This window comes from Lynx rufus, unplaced genomic scaffold (assembly GCF_022079265.1).
Source record: "Lynx rufus isolate CCGP_SWC_20201006 ecotype Redwood Valley unplaced genomic scaffold, mLynRuf1.p SCAF_29, whole genome shotgun sequence".
Classification (NCBI taxonomy): domain Eukaryota; kingdom Metazoa; phylum Chordata; class Mammalia; order Carnivora; family Felidae; genus Lynx; species Lynx rufus.
In genome coordinates, this window is record NW_025814844.1 from 6449868 (window position 1) to 6471526 (window position 21659).

General features: G+C 42.4%; 1 pseudogene; it reads right to left on the reverse strand.

Moving 5' to 3' along the window:
* Nucleotides 1–13974: 13974 nt before the first annotated feature.
* Nucleotides 13975–14450, reverse strand: LOC124519797 (small ubiquitin-related modifier 2-like; annotated as a pseudogene).
* Nucleotides 14451–21659: the final 7209 nt, after the last annotated feature.

Consider the following 21659-nt stretch of genomic DNA (forward strand, 5'->3'; position numbering starts at 1 on the left):
GAAGTTCAACTCCTTATCTGGGCTCTTTTCTTCACCCTTCTCCTCCTTCCACAGATGCCTCTGTATCCAAGGAACAGCTCACCTTTCCTCCTGGCATGCTGTTCTCCACTGGCTCCCGCTGGCCAAGAAGTGAGTTGGCCTGATATTTTGGCAATGGTCTTGGGTCTGTGCTCTGGTACAGGTGGTCCTGATTCTTTGGTAGCTGCGCAGACCCTGATGTTGATGTGTCTGTAGCTGATCTGATTTAAGATCTGGTTTCTTAGCACGATCAAAGCCTAAGGTCTATACAACTCTCTCTACCCTCCATCTTGAATCCTTCATCTCGTCTCCTCCCCTCCTCCCCAGCCAACTTTTGCCCACCTCAGCTTTGGCTGGTGCTGTGGGTCTTCTTCGTCTCAGCGGTGACCCAATCCAACTCTACAAGCAGTGATTGTCCTGCTCTCCTGCTCCCTGGTCAGCCCATCTTCACCTGGATGCCAATGGCTCTCAACCAGCATCTCCCTGTAAGGCCCCCCAGAGGCCACCTGGGACCATCTGGACACCAAACTATCTTGTTTGAGTCAGCCAAGGCTGGCTATTGATCTGTATGCAGACTGTTTGGAATTTAGAAAACCCTTTCTCTCTCCACAAGTCTGAATTGTTCGACTATCTCCCTACAGACTCCGGAAAGTCAGCGTTGAGGCTCGATGTAGATCAAGAACTTCTTTGTTCCAGGCAGCCCCTACTCTTCACCTTAGTTGAGTGAAAACCCTCATGGCTGAACTTGAAGGGTGGAAAGTCTACAGGGGGAACAAAGCAGCATGGTGAGGAGGGAGACAAACATTAGAAGACATGTCAGAGAGATCATTACCCCCTAACACACAGCAGAGGCAGGATTTTGATCCTGTCTTCATGTGTCCTGATGCCAATCTTTATGCACGAGTGTCATGGGCACATAGAGGAGGGGCCCCAATTGCCTGGCTGGGGCTGGGGCTGGGGTAGCTGGGGGCAGGCTTTAGAAAAGGTGACTTCTAGCTTAGTCTTGAAGATCAAGGGTTACGCTTCTCAGTTATGCGTGCCATGGTGTTAGGGACAAAAGAGACAGCATGGGGAGTGGAATGTGGGGACACACAATAGTCTGTGAGACTGCCTATATTCATTCATTCGTTCAGTAAGTGGTTTTTTTTTTAATTTTTTTTTTTTAATTTTTTTTTTCAACGTTTATTTATTTTTGGGACAGAGAGAGACAGAGCATGAACGGGGGAGGGGCAGAGAGAGAGGGAGACACAGAATCGGAAACAGGCTCCAGGCTCTGAGCCATCAGCCCAGAGCCCGACGCGGGGCTCGAACTCACGGAGCGCGAGATCGTGACCTGGCTGAAGTCGGACGCTTAACCGACTGCGCCACCCAGGCGCCCCAGTAAGTGGTTTTTGAGCAGAGGATAGCATTGGTATAACAGCTGAAAATCTAATGAGTTTTCCTCTCCCCATTCTTGGGGCTGCTGGGCAACTCTGTAGATGGTGGTACCATGCTGGCTTTGAAAAGCACAGGAGATTGGAGGCGGCAGGGGAGATGGTTACTTCTGAGTAGATAAGCTGAGTCTGCCCAACTAGGGCAAATGCCCACACGTGCCATTTCTGGTGGAATTGGTCTGAATCGGTGTTTCGGTTATCCCTTGCTGGCTGACAACCCACCCCCACAACTCAGTGGCTTAAAACAACCGCTGTTTTATTCCTTTCTTGATAAGGTATTGATACCACCTTTCTTGACTGACTTAGCTGGGTGGTCCTTCTGCTCCTTGTGATGTCAGCTGGGGCTGCAGTCAACCAAGGTCAGGATTGAGCTGTTTAATCCACGCAACTCAAGGGAATTGCTGCTGTTACAACCCAGCTGGATCTTTAAACTGCTAACCAAAGCTAAGGAATGAATATTCTCCAATGCAAATGAGCATGCCATGCGGAGACTGTGGGCGGGGACCCTCCTCAAGATCTTGGAGAGAGACTGCACCTGACTTGTAACGCTTTACAGTGCTCATCACTGAATATTTAATTCTTGGAGGAGAAAGAAAAACTTTTCATGTTCAGTTACTACTCTGTCATTAAAGTTCTATCATCCACTTAGGTTTTGTGCTTTGTAGGGCTTTAGAGTCATCCGTCACGATGTATTGGAACATTTAGTAGCATAGGTCGAAAGGAAGACGGGCTTCAGATTATTAAAGACATTTCATTATTAATATAATGTTTCTTTGAGGGTTTGTGATAAGAGCAGTTCCACATATTTCCCATGGTAAGAATAAAAATGAAACGAGCTATGTGAAAATACTTTGCCTGCAGTCATTATCACTAACAATCACTCAATAAATAAGCGACCACGTCCTGGGTAGATTTCGTCTTCACTTGTATGTTTCTTACATCGTGTTCTGGTCCCTGAATCACATTTTTTTGGTCGTTGGGGAGATCCACTGGCCCGTTTGAAGTAGTATTGGTTTCTGGAAATTGGTGATGTTTCTAGATACAAATACCAAACAAACGGCCTTTGAATTGCTCAAAGATTCAGGATTGATGCCGGCCGTTTCCTTGCTATACTGCCTCACATTATTCATCTATAAGATGTGAATCAAAATCTGTGCTTCGAAGAGTAGTTGCAAGGCATAAGTGAACTGTGTACAAAAGCACTTAGCAAATGTATATAGCCTTGAACGATTGCACCGTTTCACTAGTTACTATTATTATCCCTCAAAATATCCCAGGGTGTAGTATTATCAGCCTTATTGTCTATACTCTAGACCTTTTCAAATTTTCAAGAGATACCAGGAAATGTATTCTTAACCCTGAGATTTATTAAGCACAGCTTTATTTCCCCATTTTATGACAATACAGATATATTATTTCAGTTATTGCTAACTTACAAAGATGTTGTTCAATTACACATATCTTGGCCTAAGTCGAACACACATCAGTATGTCACATATGTGCTGTTTGTAAAATAGTTGTCAGCTACAAACACAGCTACAAACTTCGTCCTGTACGTCGAAGTTAGCAATGAGAGGATGCTGTTGTCACAGGTAACTGGACTCTGAAAATAAATACGTGTTCAGATGCTTACTTTTAAATAGGAAGCATTCATCTTGTGATGACATTGGCTCACAGTAGTTTATTTCTGTTACGTAAATGCCAGGCAGATTATTGTCCTTGAAGAATGTAAGGGCTAGTGACTTCATCAGCACAGAAACTAGTCTTCCCATTAAATGCCAGATATGGTCTCAAGTCCTGGTTGCCAATTCAACTTTTTGATTTAAATTTTTAAAAATGTCCATGTTCTTTTGATACACAGTATAAGTAATGATACAAAATTCAGAAGATTCTAAAGGGTATAAAAGGAAACATCCCCCTGCTTCCTTGTCCTCCAGCCATCCTGGCCCCTTCCTTGGAGGCAAATAATATGAATTTCCTTTCTTGTGTGCACTCCATAGACACTTTTGAGCATGTATCTATAGCTATCTCTCTTTTTGCCCCTGAATTGTGTCTCCACCTCCCACCCCCTATTTCATATGTTGAACTGCTGATCCCCAGTATCTCAGAATGTGACTATATTTGGAGATAAGGCCTTTAAAGAGGTGATTAGGGGGAAATGAGGTCACGTGGGTGGGCCCTAATCCTAACGGACTAATAAGAAGAGATTAGGACCCAGATACACACAGAGAGAAGACCATGTGAAGATCGAGGGAGAGCTACAAACAATGGGGAGAGGTTCAGAAGAAACCAACCCTTCCAAGACTCTAATCTCGGATTTCTAGCTTGCAGAACTGTGAGAAAAGTTTCTCTTGTTTAAACCACCCAGTGTGGTATTCCTTACAGCGATCCTGGCAAATGAACACGCCCCTTCCTTTTACAAACTGCTAGCACGCAATTCCCAGTTTACTGCACCTTTTCACTTACTGTATTGTAAAGAAGTACATAAAGGCTCCCTACTTCACTTTACCGTATCAATATATGGATTCTTTTTATTGCATGGGTTTAGCATAATTTATCTGACCACTCTCCCGCTGACAAGCGTTGAGATTATTTCCCATATTTGCTATTAAAAACTACACTGTAAAGAAATCGATAATCTTGTACAGAAATAAGTGCACACATGGACAAGTATATCCAATCAATTTCTAGAGGGGCCTGGGTGGCTCAGTCGGTTAAGTGTCTGGCTCTTGATTTCAGCTCAGGTCAGGATCTCACGATTCTTGAGATCGAGCCCTGCATCGGGCTCCATTCTGACAGTGTGCATCCTGCTTGGGATTCTGTCTCTCCCTCTTTCTCTTCCGCTGGTTTGTGCTCACGCCTGAGCGTGCTCTCTTTCTCTCTCAAAAGAAATAATAAGTAAACATTTTATAAAATTTCTAGAAGTGATATTGAGACAGGAAAACTGAAAAGATCATATGAAAGACTTTTTTTGCTCTATTTCTTATTAGGACCTATACTCCGCCCACCCCCCCCCCCCCGCCCCGCCCACGTATCTTAGAGAACAGATAAAGGTAAGGAGTAAAGGTCAAGGAGTCAGTGATTTCTTTGGAGTCTTCCAGCACAATAGATAACATCTGAGGAGTGACTGAGCAGGTCAGTCATCATGAGCATTCTCCAAGACCACAGACTCACCAAGAGCTCTAGCTCCGGGGCATGAATGACTTATGGAGGACACTTAAACCCGTCTTTGTTCCTGCATGCCTGGGAAGACAGTGCTTCAGGCTACTGTCCTCAATAGAAACCCCAGGCCCCAAGCAAAGACAGAACTCTCTCTTCTTTCCTTTCTGAGCCTCCCAGACTCTCTCTCTCTCTCTGTATCTGCACTCTCTGTTTTCAATAAACTCTTCTCTCACTTCCTCTCAGGTTGCATTTGATTTCTATTTTGCACGAAGTCTGGGACCCTCTCGGCTGGTCTTGCGGGACCCCTCTGGGTCCTCAGGCCCTGCCAGCCTGCATCAGTATCACTGGGCTTAAGGGCATGTGCAGCAAAATTTTTACAGTCACAGACAGATTGCCCTTCCTGGAAATTATACAGATTTATGCGTCTACTAGAAGGACCAAGAGTATTTTGCTCTCCACTCTTTCCACACGGTCTGTTTCCAACCTTTTGATCTTTACCAGTCTGGTAGCAAAAAACCCTGTTTGGGGAAGTATCATCTTGCGTTTCTGTCATTATGAGTGATGTTGAACATCTTCTCATAAATTTAAAGACCATTTGTATTTCATTTTTTGGTTAAGCTTCTTTTCTTACAAGGTTTTTGTGTGTGGTGGATATTCTTGATTTATTAGAAAAATTAGTCATTTTCAGTGACATAAGTGGCAAACATTTCCCTGGTTTGCATTGGCCTTCTTCTTTGCTTCTGAGGAGGCCAGGTAGGAAAACTGTTTTCATGTAGATTTATTATTTCCTTTTTTAAAGGTACAATGACTTCTGACTCCCACTACACAGGCCAAACTTTGTAGGTAAGGGCACCACTGGCCACAAGACTGCCCTCACTTCAGACACCAGCCTCAAGTTCAGGCTTCTCAGGACCACTGGGCTGCAGTTCTGGCCAAGGGGCTGCAAGTTTGGGAGTTCTCACTACCCCTGTAGGTCCAATAATTCACCGGAACGCCTCACAGAAGGCAGGAAAGGGCTATCCAGTTTTATAATTTCAATTTTATTATAGCAACAAGGATACAAATCAGAACCAGCCCCCCGCCCCTCAAAAGACACCTAGGGTGAAGTCTGGGAGGGTCCCAAATGCAAAGCTTCTGGTGCCCTCTTTCTGTGGAGTCAGGATCTGTCACCTTCCTGGCATATTAATGTGTGATAATACACAGAATATTGGCAAGTATGGATGCTCAATTGAGTGTTGATGTCCAGAATTCTTTTTCTTCTTTTTTTTCTTTTTTTTAGACTTTATTTATTTATTTTGAGAAAGAGAGAAGGTGTGAGCAGGCGAGGGGCAGAGAGAGAGAGAGAGGGAGAGAGAGAATCCAAGGAAGATGGATGTGGGCTCCACCGTACGAACCTCAAGATCATGACCTGAGCTGAAACCAAGAGTTGGGCACTTAGCTGACTGAGCCACCCAGGGCATCCTGAGGTCCTCAATTTTTAATTGGAATTTCACTATTAATTGAATCATTGGCCACTTGATTGAATCATTGGCCACTTGAAATTCAATCTCCAGCACACATGTCCCTTTCAGGGAGGTTGGGTTGATATCACGTGGCTCAAGGCCCCAGCCCTCTAATCACTGACTGATCTTCCTATGTGACCAGCCCCCTTCTGAGTCATGTCCTTACCATAAATCCTCAAGGTCCACCATGAATAATGGATATTATCACCCAGAAAACTCTGAGGATGTAGAGCTTACTTCCCAGAACCAGAGAAAAAGACCAACTAAATTCCTCATTACCCAGAATCCAGATTCCGGATTTGGTATCATAGGTAGAAAGTTCTTCCCTTTGTAAAGAATATTACAAAAACAAATTGCCCCAAGATTTTCACTACAACCTGAATGATTCTATTTTTCTTTCCAAAATGTATTTTTGATTCATCTTATCCTAGTTGATAGGATAAAGATTTAACTTATTTTTTTCCTAGACAGTTGTCTCAAATTCATTGACTAAACTATTTTTCCTCCACAGATTAAAATATCAACCTTATAATATACCAAAGTCCTATATGTATCTAGACCTATTTCTTAATTTTTTTTATGTGTTCATATGACACAGTTTTTAATTATTATAGTTTTATAATTTATTATTTCAAATTAATATTAATAGTACATTTTGTAAACTTCTACAGAAAATTCTTTCAAAAGTAGATTTAAAATGAAATACCAATTAGAAGTAAGACACGGATATAGCTATCAGTTAAGTAGCCGACGTCCTACTGATTGGGTTATGAGCCATTTAGCAACTTAGTGGAGGAATTGCTTCCAATGAATTCAGTTACTTTTTATGCCAGATTTGAAGTTTACTCACAAAACTGTGTGCCATACACTTTTCTTTTATGAGAAGTTATTCAGAATAATGTGCACAATTTTCACTGCATTGCAAAGAGGCCAGTTAACCAAAGCTCCTGCTCTCCTCCAGTGCATCAGGAACATTCTAGGTATCTGGCTTTCTCAATGGCCAGTTGATGAATGAGTTGAGTACACACTTTCCTCAATGCTTGTTGCCTCCTGTCCATCTTGACCCCTGGGTGAAGTCTCCCTCTTGCTCAGCTTCTGACCGAGATGAGTGTAAGTCAGCCAGTCCAGCTGAGGTCCAGTGTTGGCAGAATCTGGTTCTTTGGTCATCAACCCTGGTATTTTCATCTTCAAACTGGACTTATCCTTCAGACTAGGCAAACAAAAGCTGGGGAATAGACCACATATTTGTCTTTCATAGATAGAAATGCAGCTTTGTGAGCTTGTCCGTGAACGGTGCATGAATTTCAGAACCCGCTTCCGTATCGTCATCTAAAAGGATGAGCTTTAAGAGGTCCCAGTAATGGTGTCAAAATGCCTGCCTTATCCTATTTTTCATCTTATTTAGTTTTTATATCCATCAAGATTTAAAGGCATGAAATGTGTTCTTCAAGAGAAAACTATGGAAGTCTTATTCATGTGTATAAATGTATTTATCTCAGATGAGGATCAGATTCATCCACTGGTGAGCACCGCGTGCTGGAGATGGAAGGGACAACAGATAACAGAGGACCTCAGGCTTCAAAAAGCCTGTGACTTTGACTAGGGGAGACAAATGGGGGTTAGCTCTTTAGCTTATAGTTTTTATGGGAAACACTGAGTTAGCAGAACTCAGGCTGTAACGTGAACCCATAAACATTTGATGATTTTATTTCTCACTCTGTCCAGGAAGGATTTGAGGTGGTTTAAGAGTTGTATTGAGGGGCGCCTGGGTGGCGCAGTCGGTTAAGCATCCGACTTCAGCCAGGTCACGATCTCGCGTTCCGTGAGTTCGAGCCCCGCGTCGGGCTCTGGGCTGATGGCTCAGAGCCTGGAGCATGTTTCCGATTCTGTGTCTCCCTCTCTCTCTGCCCCTCCCCCGTTCATGCTCTGTCTCTCTGTCCCAAAAATAAATAAACGTTAAAAAAAAAAAAAAAAAAAAAAAAAAAAAAAAAAAAAAGAGTTGTATTGACATAAAAAAAAAAAAAAAAAAAAACAAACCTCGAGTAAAGTATATTCACAAATAAACAATAAAATATTATTATACATTAAATTCGCATAACGGATATTGTACATTTGAACACAGGATCCCTCTCCCCTGCAATCTGAAAATAGAGTTTTCCTAGGAAACCTTTCGTAAGCCAAAATGGTGTAAAGCAAAGAAGCAATTACCACTAATTTATAGGGAAAAAGTTGTGAGTGTTTCTAGGCCTCTCTTAGGCTTTTCTGATTCCTTAGCACGCATCTTGCTAAGGAGTGCACAAAGGGAAAATCCAGGTAAAGCGCAGAAGCTCACAGACTTCAAAGCTATGAGGGCTGGATGCTGAGGTGCTCCATGTTTCGTGGGGAAGGAGCCTGGTGGCACCAAGCCTTGCTGCTGGGGGTTTGCTCTGCCTCTGTCATGGCTCCTTGCGAAACAAATGCTGAATGCTATTTTTGCCTTCTGCCTTTTTTCTTTTTCTTTTTCTTGTAAAAGCAGAAAATCTTTTGCGATTTCTTTCAGTTAGTGAAAACAGGTGCCAAAGTAGATCTTTTGCAAAAGCCAAGTGGCATAACATGGATTTTTGAAAGGCAGGGGACACCTGTATCTGTTTCACGGTGGCAGAATGATTCATTAAAAATGAAGCCTTTTTGTGAGCTCAGGCACAGCAAAGATAGATAACAGATGTGCCAAAGGTTTTGGCTTAGAAACTTGAAAGGTATAATACAGAACAAATGCAAAAGAGAAAAGTTGGGTGGGGGTGGATATTATTGTAGCGTCGCCAGTGGTCCCTCTTCCGGGCTCAGGACTAGTCTTTGAGGACCTGGAAACAGCAGTTACCTCACCGATGGGTCCCTTTCTGGACATTGCCCTCCACCAGAGAGGACTACTTCCCCTGAGATTATGCCTCCCCCTACCCCCGGGAAGTGGCTTGTGGTCAGTGACTGGCTGATGCGGAGATACACGCGTCCCACCTCCTTGTCTCCGGTTTGGGTGGACTCCGGAGGGCTGTCCTGACTCCCCTGGGGACAGGCTGAAGGCTGCAGCTCCCAAGGCGCTGGTGGTAAGCTTTTCTTCCAGCCCCAAGTCCCGCCTTCCTCACTTCTGGAAATTAGCTAGGACAGGGAGAAAGATCCTGCCCCAAGGAATTGCCCAGGGCTCAAGGCAGGACCAGGAGACCCATTATCAGAGGATGCGACGGGGACAGCTGATGAGCCAGCTGTGGTTCGTGGAGTCCTGCCATGGAGAGTGTGGTAGGCAGAGTTCCAGGATTGCCACCTCTCAACCGCAGCCCCTGGGGGACATGCCTCTTCTCCCACTTATTTAAACACCTATCTAGGAACTGCTGTGTTGGCATTCGGCAGATGTAATTAAGTTTCCAGATCGGTTGGTGTCAAGATAGAGAGATTATCTGAAGGCCAGGAGATGCTATCTTATTGCATGAACCCTTTAAAAGCAGAGAGTTTTTTTCCATTGGGTTACAGAAGAGCAAGGCAGAAATTTGAAGCATAGGAAGGATTTAATGTGCCCTTGCTGGCTCAAAGATGGAGAGGCATCTGTGGCAAGGACTTGGGTGACATCTAGATGCTGGGAGCCCCTCCCGGCTAACAGCCACCAAAGAAGACAGGACCTTGGTCCCACAACCATAAGGACTTGAATTCGGCCAATAACAAGAATGAGCTTGGAAGTGAATTTGCCCTAGAGCCTCCAGACAGGAGCTTTGCCTGGCCAGTACTTTGATTCCAGCCTTACCTTGAGCAGGGGACCAGCCATGCCATTCAGGACTTTTGACATGTAGATCTGTGAGCTAATAAGTGAGTGTTGCTTTAAGCCACCGAGTGTGGCAGCTTGTTATGTATGGAGCAACAGAAAACTAATACAGGGAGACAATGCAACGGGAGGGTCTCGGGATAGGCTCCTCCCCACTGACACAAAACTGCATTTAAGTGGGTGCATTTGGTGGCATTGTCTCCTGGGAGAAAGGGGGGCGGTTCGCTGAATATAACTAGCCCTGCACTCAGGAAAAAAGAACAGGAGGCCTTAATGGACTTTGGGGGAAAAAAAAACAACCTCACTGGGTTTGATTAAATTTATCTGAGACTAGATTGAACTTGGAAAAAGAGACAGATAAAGACTCAAGTTAAAAATGGTGTGAGATCTAAAACCATAAAAGTCTCAAAGAAAACATAAGCACTAGTCTCTTGGACATCAGCCTTAGCAACATATTTATGGATCTGTCTTCTCAGGCAAGGCGAACAAAAGCAAAATTAGACTAGTGAGACTACACCAAAATAAAAAGATGTAGCACAGCAAAGGAAATCGTCAACAAAACAAAAAGGCAACCTATGAAGTGGGAGAAGATATTTGCAAGTGATATACCTGACGCGGGGTTGATATCCAAAATATATAAAGAACTTGTACAACTCAAGACCGAAAGAACAAACACTCTGATTTAAAAATGGGCAGAGGATACGAATAGACATTTTTCCAAAGAAGACATCCAGATGGCCAGCAGACGCATGAAAAGATGCTCAATGCCGGTAATCATCAGGGAAGTGCAAATCAAAACCACAGTATCACCTTACTGCTGTCAGAATGGCTAGTATCAGAAAGACAAGAAGTAATAAGTGTCCGCGAGGACGTGGAGAAGGGGAATCCTGGTGCCGTATTGATGGGAATGCAAGTTGGTGCAGCCACTGTGGGAATCAGGATAGAGGTTACTCAACAAATCAGAAATACAATATGATCTAATAATTCCACGACTGGGTATTTATCCAAAGAAAAAGAAAATACTGATATGAAAAGATAGACGCAGCCCTCTGTTTATTGCAGCATCGTTTAAATAACTAAGACGAGGAAGCAACACAAGCGTCCATTGATAGATAAATGGATAAAGAAGATGTGGTATCTACACGATGGAATATTATGCATCCATAAAAAGAATAAGATCTTGCCATTTGCAACCACATGGATGGACCTGGGGGGGGGGGGGTATTAAGCTAAATGAAATAAGCCAGAGACAGAAAGACAAATACCATATGATTTCCCTTATATGTGGAATCTAAAAAACAAAACAAATGAAGAAACAAACAAACAAAAACCCCAAACCGACACTTAAATGCAGAGAACAAACTGGTGGTTGCCACGGTGGGGGAGTAGGGAACAGGTGAAATAGATCAAGGGGAGAGGCACAAACTTCCAGTTACAAAATAAGTAAGTCATGGAGATGAAAAGTACAGCCTAGAGAATATAGTCAATACAATTGTAATAACATTGTATGGTGACAGATGGTGACTGCACTTATCATGGTGAATACTAATGTATAGAATTATCAAATCACTAAGTTGTACACCTCAAACTAATATAACATTGTATGTCAACCATACTTCAATAATAAATAAATAATAGAATAATAATAATTAGTAAAATGAAGTTACATTTTTATACTTCTGAGTCTATGATATGTGAAAATTTATACTCACTGTTTGCATTTGGTTGTTCAAAGTGTTTAAGACTTTCCTTACCCTACAGTTTCCACGGGGCAATGATACACTTGTCTTGTTGTAATCTATTCACATGCTAAGAAGCATTTTCCCTGCTCCTGGATCTTCACAGAAATAGAGATTAGAAGACTTTAAAAGAAACATCTACCAATTGCAACATACAGACTTTATATGGATCCTGATTCAAACAGACTTTAAAGAAAAACTTATAGGATAATGGGGGAATTGGAACCCTGGTTGAATAGTTTATAATGTCAAGAAAAATTGTTAATTTTCAAAGGTGTAATAATGGATATATACATACATGGATACATCCACACATAATGAAAGATTTATGGGTGAAACGATATAATGTCTGGGATTTGCTTCTAAAATAATCTGGTGTGGGGCTGGGGGATTGCTAGGTTCATAGAACACACAAGTTTCATCATGGATTGCAGTTGGGGTGATGGGCACGTGGAGGTTTGTTACATTTGTTCATTATGACAAAATACTTACTCTTTTTTATTTTGTGTACTTCAAACTTTTCATTAAAAAGAGGGGTGCCTAGGGGCGCCTGGGTGGCGCAGTCGGTTAAGCGTCTGACTTCAGCCAGGTCACGATCTTGCGGTCCATGAGTTCGAGCCCCGCGTCGGGCTCTGGGCTGATGGCTCAGAGCCTGGAGCCTGTTTCCGATTCTGTGTCTCCCTCTTTCTCTGCCCCTTCCCCGTTCATGCTCTGTCTCTCTCTGTCCCAAAAATAAATAAATGTTGAAAAAAAAATAAAAAAATAAAAAAAAAAAAAGAGGGGTGCCTAGGTGGCTCAGTCGGTTAAGCGTCTGACTTCAGCTCAGGTCATGATCTCACAGTCCATGAGTTTGAGCCCCGCGTCGGGCTCTGTGCTGACGGCTCAGAGCCTGGCGCCTGCTTCGGATTCTGTGTCCCCCTCTCTCTCTGCCCCTCCCCCCGCTCATGCTCTGTCTCAAAAATAAATAAAAACATTAAAAAAAATTTTTTTTAAAGAAAAGAAGCCTGGCATGCCTGTGTGGCTCAGTCACTTAAGTGCCTGACTTCCGCTCAGTTCATAACTTTTTGGTTCATGAGTTCCAGCACTGGCTACTGTCTCTACTGTTAGCACGGAGTCCACTTTGGATCCTCTGTCTCCCTCGCTCGCTGCCGTTCCCCTGCTTGTGTGCTCTCTCTCTCTCTCTCTCTCAAAAATAAATATGAAAACTTAAAAAAGAAAAAAAGGAAAAGAAAAGAAGCCAGTTTGGTTCCATTCTGGTTTTGATGACTTATGTGGCAGGGAGGCCACACCCTGCTGGGTTACAGGGCTCCTGAGAGGGCTACCTCTTTGCCACGCAGGAGCTGTTTCAGGTACAAGAAGCCTTTCCCTCTCTCCCTTCATTCCTCTCAAGGCTTCTTGGCAGAAGTCCTACTGCTCTTCCATTTCATGCTTCTCCTAATTATTCCCAACAAAGAGAAACTTGAAATTCACATATGCTGCCACTGAACATCTTGTTGCTGAAAGGGCATACAGAAATAGCCCAAAGAGCAGAGTCTGTGGCAGAGAAAGCATCTGGGGAAAGATTTCTGCCTTGTTTTTCTTTAAAATAAGGTTATTTAGCATAGGTCTTAGAAAAACATAGTGAGCCACATTTCATTTTTCTGTTAATTGCATTTGAGCTGAGAACAGAAGTAAAAAAGCATTTTCTTCGTTGTCTTTTTTTTTTAACAAGAAATTTATTCAAACAACAAGTTGCATACCTTGAAGGGAAATTATCTAGGAATTCTTTTAGAGTAATTTATCTCTACTTAACGTCAGTTGTCCCCACACATAACAGCTATATACAAAAAAAGTTGTAAAATTATCCTTGGTTGTATAATGATAAATGAAAAACATTAAAATTCTCCAGTTGAACAGTGAAATGAAAAGATGCTCGATACCAGTAATCATCAGGGAAATGCAAATCAAAACCACAATACAACCCTACTGCTATCACCTAAAAGAAGAATTTTTATTTTATTTTATTTCTTGTTGTTGTTGTTGCTAAAGAGTGAAAGCAAAGTAACTTACTGGAATACAAAGATAAGAGCCGAATGGGCATTCCATGAAGGGAGAAAGGGTGTATTTTCAGAGAGGCAGTATTTTTCTCCATTCCACGTCCACTTGATGTCAATCAAAACATATCATTGTCCATTTATTTGAAAATAACGACAGCATCAAAAGCCAGTATGCTTGTGCACGTACACCAATTACTTTATGAACAACAAAAGAATGGGGAGAGGGGAAATGAAAGAATAGAGAAAACGATACTGTACGCTACGAGTCAGGATGTGGTGGAACCAAATTGCAATTTTCTAACTGAGAATGTCTTCCTTCTTAGTCTGGAGGAACAGAGTTCTGGAGTGAAGTAGCAGATTCCCTTTTTGGTAGACACCTCCTATCTGCTGCCAGAACACATCAATTGTATCTTCCTCATCCATGTCCAACTGTGCAGGTGTGTCTGTTTTAATGGATCGGCTGCCCATCAAATTGGAATCTGATCTGCCTCATTGACAAACCCTGTCATTCACAATAGGCTTTCAACAGTTCACTAAGTAGTGTATGCCTCTTAATCTTACACTGTGTCACAGAACGATCCTTCCCTGCCACCTTCAAATGAATGATCATGGTTCTTGGTCTTGACTCATTCCTTGGGTTCTTCATTGGTCACGGTGAGCCCCAGGGTCTCCTCAGCTGCTCCTTCACAAAGAAGGTACCAGGCTGGCACTGAACAAGCACATAGCAGCCCCAGGAGCAGCAGGAGGAAGAGGGAGCAGCGGTCAAAAAACATATTCTGAAATAAAAAAATTAGTCTCTTGGAAGTGTAAATTTAATTTGTTAGAATCTACTAGACCAGGGTAGGGGAAGATCTTTATTATGGGAATTATTTCCAGTTGATTAATTGTGAAATAGCTGAGACTGAGCTGGAGAAGTCTGAAACTCACAGGTAACTGACATACTTGTGTAAGATAAAGGTCTTAGCAGGGAAGGGCTTCTCAACACAGCCAAAAGAGCAAGGAATGTTCCTTTACAGCAGCATTAAAAGAATAAAAGACTTGGGAATGAATTTAACAAAACAAAATGTCTACTTGGAAAACTACAAAACATTGTTGAAAGAAATTAAGGAAGATCTAAATAAATGAGAAGATATCTCAGGTTCAAGGGTCAGAGGACTTAATATTCTGTCAAGATGTCAGCACTCCCCGAAGTGATCCACAGAGTCATTCACTGCTATCCCCATCAAAATTTCAGCTGGGTTCTTTGCAGATATTCACAAAATGATCCTGAAAATCACATGGAAACACAAGGGACTCAGAAGAGCCAAAATATTCTTGAAAAAGTAGAACAAAATTAGAGGACTCACTTCTCGAAACAAAACTGATTTTAAAGCTACAGTGATCAAGACAATGTGTTCCCAGCATAAAGACAGACATATAGTTCAAAGGAATAGGATTCAGGGTCCAGAAATAAACCTTCACATTGCAGTTAATTGATTTTCTTTTTTTTTTCTTTCTTTTTTTTTCTTTTTTTGCAGTTAATTGATTTTCAATAGGGTCCAAGGCCATTCAGTGGAGAAAAGAATAGTCTTTTCAATAAATGGTTCTTGGATAACCAGGTAAAAGAATGAAATTAGATGATCTACCATACACCATATACAAAAATTAACTCCAAATGGGTCAAGAACCTAATTTAAAACTGTAACAGTCTTTAGAAAACACACAGATGTAAATCCTTGTGATTTTGGATTAGGTAATGATTTTTTAAGACATGACACCTGAAGCATAAGCAACTGAAGAAAACATCGACAAATTGAGCTTTATCAAAATTAAAAAAATTTGTGATTCAAAGAACACCATCAAGAGAAGTAAAAAAAAAAAAAGGACAACCTATAGAATGGGAGAAAATATTTGTAAATCATATATCTGACAAAGGATTGATACCTAGAATATATAAAACACTGTTACCACTCAACAATAAGAAGATATATAACCCAATTGAAACACAAGTGTAGGATCAGAGGAGACATTCTCCAAAGAGGATATGCAAGTGACCAACATGCACATGAAAAGATGTTTCAACACAATTAGCCATCAGGGAAATGCAACTCAAAACCACAATGTGATACACCTCACACTACGATAGCTATAATCACAAAGACAGATAATAAAAAGTGGTGGCAAAGATACGGAGAATTAGAACCCACCAATATTGCTGATGGGAATGTAAAATAATGCAGTTCCTATCGAAAATAGGTTGGCAGTTCCTCAAATGCTCATAGAGTCATCACATGGCCTTGCAGTTCTACTCCTAGGTATATACCCAAGAGAAATGAAAACATATGTCTACACAAAAACTTATACATGAACGTTCATAGTAGCCTGGAGGCTGGGTGACCACTTATGAGATGGCTGTGTCACAGGGCAGGCTACTGGTTGACAGCTCAGCTGGGTCCGGGGTCCTGAGAACTTGAGTCCGTGTTCATGAACTCCTCCATGGGCTGTTCTCCTTCCTCACGCCGTGATGACTGGACTTGAAGAAGGAGAGGGAACATCCCAAGACACAAGCAGTAAAAGCTGCCAGCTTCTCAGGGCCTGAGTCTAGAAACTGGTACCATTACCTCTGTTGCATTTTATTGGTTGAGCAGTCACAGAACCTAGATTCAAGAGGAGGGGACATTGACCTCAACTCTTGATGAAAGTGTGTTAAAATTTTGATGACATGTTTATAACTGCCTCACCCCATAGTAATTTCCAGAGCTGGGATGTGAATCCAGGAATGTCTGAATCAGAGAGTTCAAAGTCTTAAAAATTCTGATTTACATTTCAAATAGGAAGGGTGAGAGACCCTGGCATGGAAGAGCGGGAAAGCTATTTAAAATATTTTTAGTTGGGGGTGGCTGGCTGGTTCAGTTGGAGGAGCATGTGAATCTCGATCTTTAGGTCGTGAGTTCCAGCCCCATGTTGGGTGTAGAGATTACTTAGATGAAATAAAACTTAAAAACAATAAAATATTTTTAGTTGGTTTTAGGAGGGATGTTGTTGCTGCTGTATTACCCTGTTCATAATCATGACCATTTTGAACAAAACTATTGGCAATATTTATGGCAAATTTCAGTGATGCCATTTTAACGCTGAATTTCTGAAAGGGGGAAGGTCATTTATATTAGAGATGAGGCGATGAAAAGAACAAACAGAAGAAGGGCTTGTTTCCCTTTTAGCAACAGATCTGAAGACAGGACTTGCCATGAACAGAAAGAGCTCTGTCTATACTTTGGTTTTGAAGGAGAAGAAAAGTCCCTTTATAGTGGGCATGTCTTAACTCAACACCACGTTTCTCAGCTGGGCTTTAATCCTAGGGCTACAATCAAACCATTCAAAACCCTATCATTATACCTGACAGATGGGGCATGTGCCAGCATGATTCAGACCCGGTAGCACATCAAAATGGGAAGTCAGGGCTTTGTTCAATTGTTGGTTTTAAGATGCAAATAGAATCCAGCCCCTTTCCTATTTTATTCTGCCATTGTTCCTCAAAGTTTTTCCCCAGAGGATAGAGAAATTCCAGCCATTGCCCTCATTTGCTTTGGGGATCTTGGGTTTTAATACCACTACAGATGAAGATTTGCATAAATCACAGCTGCTAAAAGCTGACTTAAGTGAACAGACACTGTAAATAGGATCTTGATGCCTGGATAATATGAGGTGCTTGGGAGGGAAGCTAACATAACAATATGTGGTATTGGAACATCATTACTAAAACAATGCACTTGAGTAGGTCCAGGGATAGTTATTTTCTTGTGGTACTCATCAGCAAGGAGAAAATAGTCATTTTTGCTAACCACTGAGTTTATTTCCCAGAGTAAGACATCCTTACTGGGATTCCCAACAGCTGCTATCCTGCGCCACACTGGGATGAGCTTACATGCAGCTAGGCATAGATGATATCTGCCAGGACGCTGCTTCTGGGGTCCTGGTTCTTAGACCAGTCCACTGAAAGGGCTTTGTGACGATAATTCACAGGAGCAGACTACAGTCTTGGAAGAAGGACAACAGCTTAAATAGACAGTTCTACTAAAGGAACAGGCAAGAAAGCTGCTTCATGGGCTGACTTTCTGAGAGCTGCCTCCTTAGGACTAGGAAGGATGAGGAATCTGGCATTGAATGGCGTGGTCAGAGGGCCCAGAGAAAAGTTGTTTCTTTCTGCTGTGTCCTGCCCTGAGTGCTCAGGGACCTACCAACAACATTCCCAGAATCTTTGCCTGGCGGGGCTGATAAAGCCATTTGCTGCTGCTTTGCAGAGGCTGGAACCCTTCCGTCCCTAATGGACCAGAAGCCATTAGCACGATCGATCGGTGGCCAGGATGCTGCTCTAGCCCCTCCCTGGGTGATTTATGATCTCGGTGCTGAGATAGGAGCACTGATGGACTGTCTTCCCAAGATGTGGCCCACCCTGCCCTAGAATTCTTTCAACACAAGCCTTTAATCAGGAGCATAGACCCCCAAGGTTTGAAGAATTATTAAAAGTTGGGCAGAATTTGAGGTTGACAATTCGACATCAGCGATGGTCTGAGGCTGCATACTTGGAAAGGCAACTGAAAGGGTTAAGAGAAAAAGGCTGGTGGGATGGGAGCCACTGGAAGAACAAAGTTTTGGTTGGGTGGCTCAGCTCTGGGTAAAGACAGCGTCACGAGTAAAGGTTTAAAGCCCCTGTGCATCTCATCTCCTCTCTGTGGCCTTTGCCTTCCCCACTTCTTCCAGCTGAGGATTTGCCTGTCACTTCCAGTCAACCCTGTGGACTTTCTGAACCAAACTGGACAGAGAGCACTGTATCAGCAACTTTACCCCGCCTGCAGGGGATTTAGGGGATCAGAGATTTCCTTGGGGTGCTGGTGGCAGGGGGCTATTGACTACACAGTACTAATTCTTTTTCAAAAAATCCTTGTGGTGGGGCGCCTGGTTGGCTCAGTCGGGTGAGTGTCCGACTTCGGCTCAGGACATGATCTCTCAGTTTGAGCCTCGTATCGGGTTCCCTACTGTCAGCCTGTCAGCTCAGAGCCCACTTTGGAGCCTCTGTCCCCCTCCCTTTCCCCCTCTGCCATTACCCGTGTGCTCTCTCTCTCTCCCTCTCTCTCTCAAAAAATAAATAAAACATTTCAAAAAATCCTTGTGGTGACAATACCTAACATAAAGTTTACTGTTTTTATTAACCATTTTTAAGTGTGCAGTTCAGTGATATTTCAAAAAATTTTATTTATTTATTTATTTATTTATTTATTTAGAGGGGCAGAAAGACAGAGGGAGAGAGACAATTTCCAGCCCAGCCCCAAGCCCAACGTGGGGCTCGATCTCACAAACTGTGAGATCATGACCTGAGTCGAAATCAAGAGTCAGATGCTTAACTCATTGAGCCACTCAGGTGCCCCTCAGTGGAATTAAGGTCACACACATTATTGTACATCCCTCTCTACAAATTTTCCATCTTCCCAAACTTTGAACCCATGGAACAATAACTCCCCATTTACCTTCTCCCTCCAGGCCTTTGCAAGGACCATTCTACTTTCTGTACCTATGAATATGACTACTCTACGTGCCTCATGTAGATGGATTCATATAATATTTGACCTTTTTATGACTTGCTTGCTTCATGTAGCATCAAGGTTCATCGTGTTGTAGCATTGTCAGAATTTCCCACCTCGTGAAGGCTGAATAATATTCTATTGTGTGTTTACACCACATTTTGTTTATCCGTTCATCTACTGATAGACATTCAGGTTGTTTCCACCTTATGGAGTGGGAATAATGCTACTATGAACATGTATGCACAAATATCTTGCATCCCTGTTTTCAACTCCCTAGGGTATATACCCAAAAGTGGAATTCATGAATCATATGAGAATCCTATGTTTAATATTTTGAAGGTTTGTGGGGCACCTGGGTGGCTCAGTCGGTTAAGCTTCCGACTACAGCTCAGGTCATGATCTCATGGCCCGTGAGTTCGAGCCCCGTGTCGGGCTCTGTGCTGTCAGTTCAGAGTCTTTGGATTCTGCTTTGGATTCTGTCTCCCTCTCTCTCTGTCCCTTCCCCACTCACTCTCTGTCTCTATCAAAAAATTAATCAATGGTAAAAAAAAATATTTTGAGGGTTTGTTATACTATTTCCTACAGCAGCAATGCAATAGGTTTCTAATTTCTCCACATCCTTGTTAACACTTGTTATTTTCTGTTTTCCCCCCTTAATGGTAGCCTTTCTAATGCGTGTGAAGTGGTATCTCATTGTGGTTTTGATTTGTGTTTCCCTAATGACTCATCATGTTGAGCATCATTTCATGTGTGTATCTTCTTTGGAGATCTATGTCTATGTAAGTCTTTTGCCTATTTTTTAAATTGGGTTTTTGTCGTTCTTGTTTTTGTTGTTGTTGTTGTTTTGTCTTTGAGCTGCAGGAGTTCTTTATAGATGCTGGATATTAATCCTTTAAGAGACAGATGATTCACAAATATTTTCTCCCATTCTGCAAGCCGCCTTCCACTTTGTTGAAAATGTCCTTTGTTGCACATAGTTTTAAAATTTTGGTGAGGTCTATCTTGTCTATTATTTCTTTTGTTGCCTTTTTCATACCCAAGAAATCATTGCCAAATCCAATGTAATGAAAGTTTCCTCTATATTTTCCTCTAAAAGCTTAATATTTTTAGCTCTTTTGTTTAGGTCTTTGATCCATTTTCAATTATTTTTTTTTATATAGTATAAGGAAAAGGGTCCGATTTCATTCCTTTGCATGTAAATATCCAGTTTTCCCAACCCTATTTGTTGAAAAGACTGTCTTTTCCCCACTGAATGGCAGTGCCCATTCTTTTCTGACTTTGGGATATTCTGCTCACCCAAACCTTTCAGATTCCATGTAGGTCTAGGTAGAGTTAAGTGTCCCTGTCACAAGCCTGACTGTGCATTTAACCTTTGGGATCTGCCATCCACTCCTTGCATTCATAGGAATCAAACATAGACTGGAATTAAACAAGATTTAGGTTATCTGGTTAGTACATATGGTAACATTAGCGTGCAGTCCAATTTAGCCTTGAAAATCTTTGTATCGCCCTAAAATTACATTGAATGACACACCTCAGTAAGTCACTCACAGCTGGTTTCCCCTTCTGTGTTAGAACGGACTGCTTTTTGACAGTGGGTGGGATTTGAGCATCAGATGCAGTTGATTGGCCTGCATTTAGGGACACTTTTAATGAAAATTATGAATCTGTACCAATAAAATCGCATCCACAATGTCTAGATGCTCACAAGGTGCACCCAAGCATAGAGATTATCCACAGGAACAGGAACACAGAGATTTGTCCACACAAAGCCCTCACTTCCCACTCACTGCTCCTTCCAAGGAACATGTCCACTGGGTGAGGTGTGCTGCTGGGACTAATGCATTGTGCTTTCTCTTACTCTCTGCATATTGCAAAAGGTTTAACTTGCATAAGTTAAAAGGCATATCGTATGGCTCCTCTATGGGCCACAGACAGCTGGGCATCTAGCTTGTTTGTGGGTTCCAAAATCACTCCTTGTCTACCTTTATCTTGCTCCTCTTTGCACTTCATTGACTGGGAGTACCTTGGCCTTCTGACTTCAGTGTGGCTTTGGCCTTGGCTCCACTCCTGGATTAAAACTTCTCCTTGTGATTTGGCTTCTGGATGGCTGAAACTCCTTGGTTCTTGGGTTGTTGTTTGTTGAAGGTTGGTTGGCTTTCAAATGAACTTCTCAACTTGGACTGCTAGACTGCGGGGTTCAGGTTCACAACTGAAGGGCCTGCCCTTCCTCTATCCCTATGTGTCCTAGGCCACTGCCCAATGCCCAATAACGGCTTTTTTACTCATCCCCTTCTCTCCAGTGGAGAGAGAGAGAGAGATCAGACATTGAGGGGTCCCAGTCTTCCGGAATCTCTTTCCCAGACTGGCCCTGGCTGCAGCTTGGAATCTCTGGGCTGGGGCTGGGCTCTTCTTTCCCTG